The 11,145-nt window shown below is 43.6% G+C and overlaps 1 protein-coding gene across 5 annotated transcripts in view; it reads left to right on the top strand.

Moving 5' to 3' along the window:
- Positions 58-11,145, top strand: part of CCDC148 (coiled-coil domain containing 148) — a 60,606-nt gene continuing 49,518 nt past the window's right edge. For 2 of the 5 annotated variants that reach the window (XM_021397723.1, XM_021397725.1), the window contains exon 1: positions 66-274. The gene's annotated coding sequence lies outside the window, so the exon portion shown is untranslated. Of the gene's footprint in view, positions 275-11,145 lie in introns of all 5 variants that reach the window. The other 3 variants (XM_021397722.1, XM_021397724.1, XM_021397726.1) reach the window with 3 other exon arrangements.

The raw sequence follows: 11,145 nt of genomic DNA, 5'->3' as shown, positions 1-11,145 counted from the left end.
CGCCGCCGCCCGCTCCGCCTGGCCGCGCTCCGCCTCCCGCCGTACGTCACGCAGCGCCCCGCCCTCCGCTCCCCGCCTATTGGCCCGACGGGGCGCAGGGCGGCGTGGGATTGGCTGATGCGTCGCGCCGAGCCGGCCAATGGCGGAAGGAGTTGAGGTTGCTATGGTTACCGATGCCGTGAGGCGGTGGAAGGGAAGGCGCGGGCCGGGGGTTGCTGGCAGTGCCCTGTGGAGGCGCGCAGCGGCCCGGGCCGCTCCCTGGCGGTTCCCGCCGGTAAGTGTCCGCGAGCCGGCGTTCCGGCAGCGGGAGCAGCCCCCAGCCGGCCCTGCGCGAGGGGCGGTCTCCAGGGGGTTCGTTAGAGATGGGGAAGGTTACCTCTGTGCTGCTTTGGTGGTGACGCGGGGACGTGCAGGTGGCTAAGTGTGACTGCAAGGCGCTGTGAGAACGGTTTGTGTGAGGGCTGTGGTAACCTCACCCGTCTGGGCGCGAGGTCCTTCCAGGAGCGCGCGTGCTCTTCCTGCACTGTTGTGCTTTTGTCTTTAACCTTTGCTTGCCTAGTGCGCTACAACTCCTGCGTACTCCTGCAGGCCGGCTCGGGTTCGGGCTGTAGCTCGGTGAACAGCCGAACAGGTTTAACGGAAGGTTTTAATTCAACATGCCCTTCTTGGGCTGATACGGACTGCTGAAATCCTGCTGGTGTAATGCCGTGGAGATTTTTGCTGGTGTCTTTTTTTCAGCCTGGTCTGTTCTCCAGTGCAGAGTGCAGTAGGCTGCCCATATTTCAGTGCTGGTATAAGAGTGCGGCAGCTCTGATGTTCAGTCAGTGCTGCTGCTGCGTGTAGAAGCTGCTCTGAACCTCTGCTGAGAAAGGAGTTGCAGGTAAAGAGTAGGAATGCCACTGTGCATGGAAAGGCACCCATTAGCTCAGAATTCATCTTGTCCTTTCATTACCCACTTGGAAAGTCATCTGCTGTCCCTGGAAGCTGTGAAGGCTTTTGGTGTAACTCTTAATCTCTGTAATAGTTGTTGCTGTTTGCATGGATTAGTAAGTACTGCTACACCACGGTCATATGCTAAATGCAAAGCACTTGGCATATGTATATGGAAGTCTTGGTTCCTCACTACCCTAAACATCTCATTATTCATACTATGTTACATGGATAGACACAAAATGTTACCAAACCAGAAGAGTGACCTCCCTCTAGGAAACAGGAGTCCAGAGGAATAAAAGCTCAAACTTAGTAAAATGAAGAGTAGCAATGGTGAAATAAGATAAAAAGTGGGGGGAAGGGTCAAAGGAGAGAGAAGAGGAAGAGAGTAGGAAAAATAAGATGCGAGATCAGAAAAAAACAGACCTAGAATAAAGGGATGAGAGAGCACAGAACCTCTGAGAGTGATGATTTACGTTGCTTGCAAGGTTGCTTCACCCAAAGGTGTACTGGACTAATTAAATCAACTTCCAGTCTAAACTGGATATAACCTGTAATTTGGATGTTGCTATATTGGCCTAGCTTCTGCAGATAGCAGCATTTAGAAAATGAAAAAGCTTACTTGCCTCCCTTGGCAAATGGAACCATTTCTGAGCGTTATTGTTGTGAATACAGAAGGCACAGTCTACTGGCAGGCTATGAAAGGTGGCTTAATGCCATCTCTTGGCCTTTCAGATTCTGGGTGGCTCCAGGTGGACAGCTGCAACCTTCAGCGTTATTTGGAACAGGCTGTTCCATGTGTCCTGTCTCCCTGCAGAACCAATACACTCAGAGTTCTCTCTGCATTTTGGAATTTACAGCTGGGACAAGATGGGAAAGAGGGAGAAACAACAGCAAGAATGAGATAATGCTCTTCAGCCAGTTTATTTTGGCAAGATAGAAGTATGAAGAGTTAAAAAATAGTATTTTGAGATCCTGTAAGATTTTCAAATATATCGAATGACTGTCAGTGAAGAACAGCAGTTTCATTCTGTTTGGTATTAGTCATACAGTCATAGCTTTTCTTATGTATTTTGGCACCCAGAGCAGCCACTGCATTATCTAATTTGACTGCTGTGTATCACTAGTCATCAATTCCCACCCATCTATCACTGTACTGAGCCCCGTAGGGACAAAACGTGGTGTGGAAAAGCATCTGGCTTTGACTTGCCAGTACAAAGAGCTGTGTAGTGTCGCGATTCTTCTGATTTCTTATTCCATTAGCTGGTTGTTGCCTTTGTTAAATACATATTTAAACTCTTAAAGCAATTTTGGGATCGACAACAAACAAGTACTGTTTCTTTTTATTCACTTTCTTCAGAATGTGACTTGGAAGTAAGATTTCTTTCTCATTTTCAGTGTCCTCTGGAAGGTGCCAATTCCATTATGTTTGCACATCTTATTAAAAAAATCTAATGGCATGTTTTCCTTCTGAAACTTCCTTGTTTCTTATGAGCCTTAAATCTGATCTCTTAAAAGGTGTATGCTTGTTTTCCAGCTTTTTAGGCACACAATTTACTTAACGGGTTTTTGCTGGTTATTTTGCTGCTGCTGTGCTCCTTCAGTCTTTCAAGTCATTAATATGCTTTTCTGCTTCATTTAATGTATCTTGAATTTAATTCAATTTGTCTTTTTTTTTAGTGGGTTTTTTTTTTTTTAGTGTTTTTTGTTGTTGTTGTTGTTGTTTTTGCTATGCCCTGTCTGGGCGGCCTGCAACGTCCTCCCACCACAATATCTCCTGCCTTTCATAGAATCACACAATTGCCAGGGTTGGAAAGACCTCCAAGATCATCTAGAGCAACTGTCCACCTGCCACCAGTATTTCCCCACTAAATCGTATACCTCAGTACAACATCCAAACGCTTCTTGAACACTTCCAGGGACAGTGACTCACCTGGGCAGCCCGTTCCAGCACCTAAACACTCCTTTGGAGAAGAAATTGTTCCTAATATCCAACCTGAACCACCTCTGGCACAACTTGAGGCCATTCCCTCTCATCCTATTGCTAGTTAAGCAGGAGAAAAGGCTGACCTCCACCTCACCACAACCTCCTGTCAGGAGCTGTAGAGAGCAGTAAGGCCTTCCCTGAGCCTGAGAACAATCCCAGTTCCCTCAGCTGCTCCCCAGGAGACTTGTGCTCCAGACCCTGCACAGCTCCATTGCCCTTCTCTGGACATGCTCCAGGGCCTCAATGTCTTTCTGGTAGTGAGGAGCCCCAAACTGAACACAACGCTGAGGTGTGGCCTCACCAGAGCTGAGTACAGAGGGATGATCACCTCCTGCTCCTGCTCCTGCTGGCTGCACTATTTCTGATACAAGCCAGGATGCCATTGGCCTTCTTGGCCACCTGTGCACACTGCTGGCTCATGTTCAGCCAAGCATCGACCAACACCCCCAGGTCTGTTTCTTCCACACGGTCTTCCTGCCACTTTTGACCAAATCTTCCCCAGAGGCACCACAGTCAGCTCCCTGCAGCCCACACAGAGAGGCCCCCGGTGCAGGGGCTCTTCTCCTGTCTGCCCATCTCTGCCAAGCAGCCTAAGCCATCAGTCTCAGCACAGCATCAGTGCGAGTTGTCCTGCTATGTCTCACTGAGCCTGTGGTATCATAACCTTAAGTCTGGGCTGAAAATTCCGGTTTCCCTTGCCCATTTTCCATGCTATATGCATTTGTGTAGAGGGAGCACGCATGAGGAGCAGTTTGGTTTGTTTGATCCAGAGAAGAGGAGCCTGAGGAGAGGCCTCATGGCGACATGTGGCTCCTCACAGGGAGTGGAGAGGCAGCGCTGAGCTCTGCTCTCTGGTGACAGTGACAAGGCCCAAGGGAACAGCTCAGAGCTGCATCTGGGGGGTCAGGTGGGAGTGAGGGAAAGGCTTTGCCCCAGAGGGTAGTGGGCACAGCCCTGAGCTGCTGGAGCTCAGGCAATGTTTGAACAGCACTCTCAGCCATAGGGTTTGCGTTCAGGTGGTGCTATGTGGGGCCAGGAGTTGGATTTGATGGTCCCTGTGGGTTCCTTCCTTCTCAGGAGATTCTGTGATGTTCACAGTCCTTGTGAAACATCACCATGCCTATCTTTAATTTCAGTGATAGTTTCTCTATTTGCAAGATCACTCAGGTTTTCTCATTTGAGGTAAGCACACAGAAACCGTGGCTGTGATTAGAAAGTGGGAGCTGTTGCCACAGAAGGCTCCTTGGAAATGTGGAACTAGAAAGATCGGTATTGGGCACAAAAACAGTATTGTCTTTGTCCTTTTTTTTCTGGAAACTGTTTAGTGCTGTGTTTTATCTGTAATTTCTTACAGATGCTGAAATTACAAAGGTTTGGAAAAAAATAACTGGAGAAGAGAGTAATGCCCATGACAGGCTAACTGAGCAAATGAGCAGCTGCTTAGCATTCACAAGGGAAATCATTCAGATGTGTGGGGTTCTTTCCCCTCATCACTAAAACCTACAATTTGATTTTGAAAGTTACTGCAAGGCATTGTGTTGATGTCACAGCAACTCAATCATGATACAGTTGACTTTGGGTAATTTGTAAACTGTATTTTCATCTGATTTAAAAAAGCAGTCTGCATTCCCATGCTTCTTTTGTTGTTGAATTGGGGAGATGTGGGAACTAATGGAAGATGTATTTCTGAAGGAGTAATGGAGTGACATCTTGTATCAGTGAGGGGTTTTTACAGAAATATGGGGTTTCATATTGAGGCATATAACATTGCTCTGTCTTTGGTATAGATTTCTCTTTCTATTTAAAAATAAGTAAATGCGGAAAACAGTTTGGATGACACCAAGTTATTTGCATTTCCATGTTATTTGGGTTTTGTTTGTTTTTTTTTTTTTTTCTATTTCCATGGCTTTGCAGGATCTAGAATCAGAAGTTCATACCTGATGCTTCTAAGCACTTTCATGATCACCAAGCTTCTCACTGCACAGCCTCTTCAGTCTGGCTGAAGCCTAGCTGTGATGGAAAGGGGCAATGCTACCCTGTCATGTTATCTCTCCAGCTTTCCTTGTGCCAGCAAGCATGACTGTGCAACTGTGCAGTCAGCTAGATTAGGAAATTGATCCAGTTTTCCCCAAACTCTCCACAACATAGTTTCTTTTTCACTTGTATCAATGTCCTCATTCGGCTCACTGTTCTGGCCTTCAGTGCCCGCATGGTGGCCTAGGCAAGTAGCCATGTGCAGAGGGGATGGGAGTCCTCCTCTTCTGGCAGTGATGTGAAATGCTCTGCCCTGAGCATCTCTTGCAGCAGCACTGAGGTTTGAGGAGTAACAGCTTGCTGGACTGCAGTATAAACTCAGTCGCTGAGTTTATGAAAAGTAACCTTTCTTTGGCAAAACAAAAGAATCCCATATCAGTATATTGTCCTGGTTTGTAGGGTGAAATGGTGAGTGTTCTTCACCACAGGGACGCCTGTACATCACGGCTGCTCTTGCATGTTGCTGCATCTGATGCAGCCGAGTGGGTGATGTGGGGAGGAAGTGTGAGAAGAAGCTGGGGGGAATGTGCAGTAAAGAAAAAATGATTAGCAGTCACAGTTTGGTGGGTTTTCACGTTCTAAGTTTGTAAGTACTTTCTGTGGAAACTAGCAACCTATTTTAAAAAAATCAAGAACAAAAACAAACCAAAAAAACCCAACCAACAATACCAAACCACCAACGCTGGCAGAAATGCCACAAAAACGCTGGGGAGCGCAGGTACCAGCATCTGTTCAAGGACAGGTGAAGGCCTGCTAGGATACTTTGCAGTTCCTACCAACTGCTCCGGTTCTCAAGCTGGACAAAATAGTGCTAGGCCGTGTTTGTGGTCTGGAAAAAAATTGGGAAATTGGCCAAACCGTAATCTTTCTCCTCAATCTAGGAATGCAGAATTTCAAACTGAAATTTAGAGAGCCTTATCAAGATATCAGAGAAAATACATAAGCAAGAAGGTTTTTGTTTATGGACTCTACTTTTCTAAGTGTTGAAATAAGAGGCTTTCAGAAAAACTTTTTTTTTGTGACTTCGTACCTTTCTAATTGTTCATTTAGCAGTGCTGGAAACAAAATCGCATCAGTGGGCTTACCTGCTGATCAAAGGGGCTGTGATCTAATGACAGCAGTCCAGATGCTCTGTGCAGAAATTTAAACTCAGTTATCAGTAAATAATTTCTTTCTGAGTGAATTGATGACTTCTGCATACTCTGAGCGGCATCAGGTGTCTTCTGCTGAACTTCTGCTACTACTTGATATTGATTTATTTTAGTATCAGATGGCATGGTAAATGTGATGGTGCTCAGAGGGCCCCCAGTTCTGCTGCAGCTCCTTTAGGGTCCATCTCCCCAGCTATCCCTGCCCGTGAAGTTGCGTCCTTTCTCCACTGGCCCTGTGTTGTTATAGGTGGAACATCTGCTCTGAAGCGTTGGCTGCTCTCACCCCAGTCTTTTGTTCTGCGTTGCTCTTTTGCCTAAAGTTACGCATTTTCTTTTCTGATTAAGCCGTCCCTTTCTACAAAATCTGTACCTAAGAGATGCTTCTTTTCTAAAACTTCATAGCTTTGGGCTTCTCTTCAGAAAGATTTTTTTGTTAACTAATGGTATTTGTCCCATAAGACCTTTCTTCCTGGTTGTTTCTCTCATGCAGCCTTGGTCAGGGTTGGTTGGTTGTTTTTAAATGTATTCTAGTTCTCTTTGAAAAATATTCTTTTACTCCCTGTAGTATGTTTGTATAGTACCAAGAACACATAATACTGACCCAGACTTTACTAAACACTTTCTTTTGGTATGTTGAAGCTTATACACGCAGCTACCTGGTCTTTCGGATCCCGGTTAGGATGGCCATAGCCTTGCAGAGCAGAGTCCTTGAGAGAAAACCAAAGTCCTTAGGAAGGAGAATGGCACCAAAACTTTTATAAATAAAGAAACAGATTTTATTTTTCTTCTACAATTTGGAATGATCTGTATGGATCACAGATGTGGAAATAAGAAACTATGCAGTGTTTTCTTACAGATTCAGTTCGAAGTATTGTGCCTTGCCTAGTTCTGGGAGCCACTTGTTAGAGGGAGAATGCAATTTTTAGGTTACCAAGGTGATTGGTTTTGTTTTTAATTGCAAAATTAAATGTTCTAGTTATATAAAAGCATAAGAAGGGTTTACTTGGCTCATTGTAGTGCTTAGAAGGCAGGTTAAGGTTTGAGCCAGGAGCATCATTTCGTTAGTGCTCTTAAGCAAAGAAACCCTAAGTAAGGAGGCTGCTTTTCTTAGGGCTTTTCTGCTCTGTCTGGCATCTGCATTTGTATGACTCAAAACTTTTCTGGCTTAAGAGAGAAATAAGACTATATCAGTTTTGTGTGGGTGGCTGAAATGCTTTTTTTCCAAAACCGATGAGCCTGAAGAGATAATGAAATTGCAATATTTTGTTCCCCTAATATCTCTCTCCTTAGAGTGCCTCAGACTGCTGCTTCGACTCTGTTTTCCACTAGCAGAAAAAATGTGTCAGGCAACACCAAGGCTCTTTGTTGTAATACAGGGCATGCTGATTCTACAGCAGTTTTCTGTCACATCGTTTTAAGTTCTGTTATGTGAAATGAGCAATGTAGATCTATGTTTTTTTATATGAAGGATGGCAGAGCAGCATAGTATTAAGTTGTTCTATGCACCATTGCAAATATGCCACTTTCCACCTATGGTAGTGAATAAGCAGACATGCTTTGCAAGTCTGCTAATTAAGGGTCAATTTTATTATATGTTTGTTGCTTCTTAAATAATGGAGGAAATTGTAGGCTACTGTGTTGGATAAACTCACTTCTTCCAGTGAATGTTCAAATGTGCCAAAGCATATGGTTTAATTTGTAGTATTTTTAATGCTTTACGTGGTGGTAATGTTCTTAATGTTCTTCGATTTTGCTTTGATATGGCAGGTGTGTTATCTGCAGCTGGCTAACTTTATAATGCTGCACATGGTCAGTGCAGATGGTCTGTATGTGTTTGTGCAAAACAGCAGAGCCAAAAGGCAGCTGACTTGCTTGGTTCGCAGTTGCCAGGCAGGTATGGGTGACTGTGTTTCCTACCTCCTTATGTCCTTCGTCCACTTTCAGAAATTTGGTTTCCTTTCACTTACATCCTTGTTGCACTGAAAAATTTTTTTTCTATGTGGAATTTTATTTAAGTTTATTTTATCTTGGGTTTGCTAATTGAAATATTCAAAGATATAAGCGGGAAATAGAAGTCCTCTTTTAACCTATGAGTATTCAAGGAGGTTGTTTTGGTTTGTTTCTGTTTTTTTCCCTTGCAGTGTCACAAACTCTCCCAGCAGGCTGGTTGCTCCAAGTGTTCCTCAAACTGATCTTCGTATTCTGGATTAAGATTTACTTAATGAGGAAATAATGGAGTTATAACAGACAAAGAGGACTGTGTCACTTCTGGGAACATACAGTTTCTAATACTTGACTATTTCAAACAGCTCCATAGTTCTTTCATTAAGGAATGACGATTTGAATGATAATCCAACTATGGGACTTCTCTAACAACTGTTTTGACACTGAATGATAAAAGTATTATAGTGTGTTACCTTCTTTGGTGGAGGATTGAGTGCTGCAAGTTCTTTAAGATCAAAATGTTGTGAACGGGTGCCGTTTTCAGGTACTTAGTTCGCTGGTAGGAGGAAATGGGTCTGATTAAAGGATAAAGCTGGTTATTTTTAGTTTTTACTCCATCCTGTACAATGAGAGTGATTTTCTGCCTCCTTTCCCTAACAATAATGAGGATCAGTGTTCAAACACCTGCATGTTAATATTCCTCTCCTTTGAATGGAAATACGCAAAAGCCAAGGAATTGATGTTTTCTTCTAATAGTTTGTGGAAGTTTTTAGGGTTTTTTTTTTTTTTCATCCCTAGATTTTAAGAGATCTCAAGACATAAGAAAAGGAGAGCACTGAAATCAGGGGACCTGAATGTTTGTTTGTTTTCTCCTGAGTTCGTCAGGAAACATCTGTCCTGCTCTTGTAATCAAAGTTCCTATTCATTCCTAAACATTTTCCATGAAGTCAGTGGTTCATTTCTGGTTTTTATTTTTAACTGTGAATGCTAACTAGTAGTTTGCTTAACTGCCAACACTTGCTGTTGCAAAATTAAGCGACCCTTGTTCCCCAAAAATATGTGCACCGATTAAACTGTCATTGATTATGCTGTGAAATGCTGTTTTGTGTAGAGTTGATATGGCTTCGTATTATTGATTTTACATTTAATAATGCAGCTGATTTAAAACCTGCTTAAAAGTTTGTTTTTAAATAGCATGTCCAGACCATCAAACACCACCCCCACAATAATTTTACTCTTCTGTCAATTAGCAGCAGTTTAGCTGAGAAGAGAAAATGATGCACATCACTTGAATCTGCAAAGACTTATGGATGTAAACGAGGTGTTGAATGGAGACAGTGAGATCTAGGCTCCTTTAAAGTTAATAGTTGGGTTCCTTGTGAAGACTCATGCTTGTTGAATTGGGACCTTCGCTGAGTAAGACTCATCAGGAACTGTGATGTGTGACGGCGTAATTGGCAAACCGTGTGGGCTTTGCTTGCTCCAGAAGTGCTGACTAACACTTGTAGGGTTTAATTTCTATTTAAATGAAAGGGAACAGGATCCTGCCTTAATGTTTGGTATTCCCATATTCAAGAATATGCTTAAGTAATGTACTTGAAGCGCAAGCATTTACATTAAGATAAGAATGTTCTTAAATGTTTAGTCAAATTGGAGGCATAATCCTTCTTTTAAGAGGACATATTCACATTACCTGGGAGAGTTCTGAACTGTAGTGAAATACTAACTAATCAGCAGGAACAGAAAAGGACGACTGGTAAGCCCTCTGCTTCTTACTGTTACTAAAAGGTTTAGTCACGGCCGGTTGTAGACATGGCTGATTTAGCAGGCTTGGGGAACAGTTTTCTATGGAGCAATGGCTTGTGTTCAATGCCTCTTTCTTCTTTTGTACTTTTTGTTTCTAAGATGCATCAAGGCTTCCAACCTGGAGGCTGTATAGAACTCAGAACAAAGCGTGGAAGCACGGCGCCTGAATTGAGGCTTAGACGAACTTTTATGGCATTGAAGAGGTTTTAAAAACATGAGCATTAAAGCAGAAATAAATGTAACTTGCAGTGCGTTTATAATTTTCCTTGCTACGTTTTCTAGTTACTGAAGATTAAATATGGGTTTAAACAGATCCCTTTCCAAAATCATCTCAACACATTCATTTTCAGTTTTGTAGTGGTCATAACATCAAATTTGTGGTATCGGAAAATAATTTCAGTTAAAAGTCTAAGATCAAATACAAACGTACAAATGTATGACATGACTGCGGAAGAGGTTGTGAGGGAATTTGTTCTTACTTAATTGAACACACTAGCCTTAAAATTACACAAAAATGGCCAGATTGCTGTAGGGTTTTGGTTTGGTTTTGGTTTGGTTTTTTGTTTTTTCCAACAGTTCTGTTCCCTCAGGTGTACTCTCCTAGTTTCTGGCCAAAAGAATGGAAGCTAATGGGAGTATGTGACATTTTGTTGAACAAAAGGTTGTCAGCAGAAAGAAGAGATTGAATGGCTGTCAAAGGGATAGATAAATAAAACCAGAGGGGTAGCTAGCTGTACAGCTGCTGAGGTTGCTAGGATCCGTCGTTATTTTTTGAAAAGGACAGAATTTCTTGTGGTGGGAGAAGTTTGTCATTGAGGAGGTGCTTTGTGAGAAGGTGATTTTCAACCTGCACCTTGACAGGGGTAGCTCAGTGTCTGCTCAGTGCTCTCAGGTCTCTGAGCTGCTGTGCTTTCAATCTGCCCTTGCTTGATGCTAAAAACAAGTCTGAGCTAAAACTTCATCGTCTCTCAACTATTTGGAGACAAAGTCACCCTTGGCCGTAAGCTTTGGAGCACCTTGCAGACTGCAGGCTGAAGAGGAGGAAGGTCCTGGCTTGTGCTGCCTGCCGCCTGGGACTCGAGCTTGCGTCTGTGTGTGATGTGGGAGCACAGCCATCCGGCCCGGCCAGCTCCAGGTGTTCGAGCAGCGCTATCACCAGGCAGTCAGCCAGGCATTTTCCTGGAAGGACAGTCACCTGACACAGATACTTTCTGGGAAAGCGTTAACAGTTTTGTAGGTACCGGCTAGGATCGGTGAGCAGAACACAGCATGCCCTACCTGCTGCTCAAAGCC

Source organism: Numida meleagris, chromosome 5 (genome assembly GCF_002078875.1).
Source record: "Numida meleagris isolate 19003 breed g44 Domestic line chromosome 5, NumMel1.0, whole genome shotgun sequence".
NCBI lineage: Eukaryota > Metazoa > Chordata > Aves > Galliformes > Numididae > Numida > Numida meleagris.
This window is presented reverse-complemented; position numbering and strand designations above follow the sequence as displayed.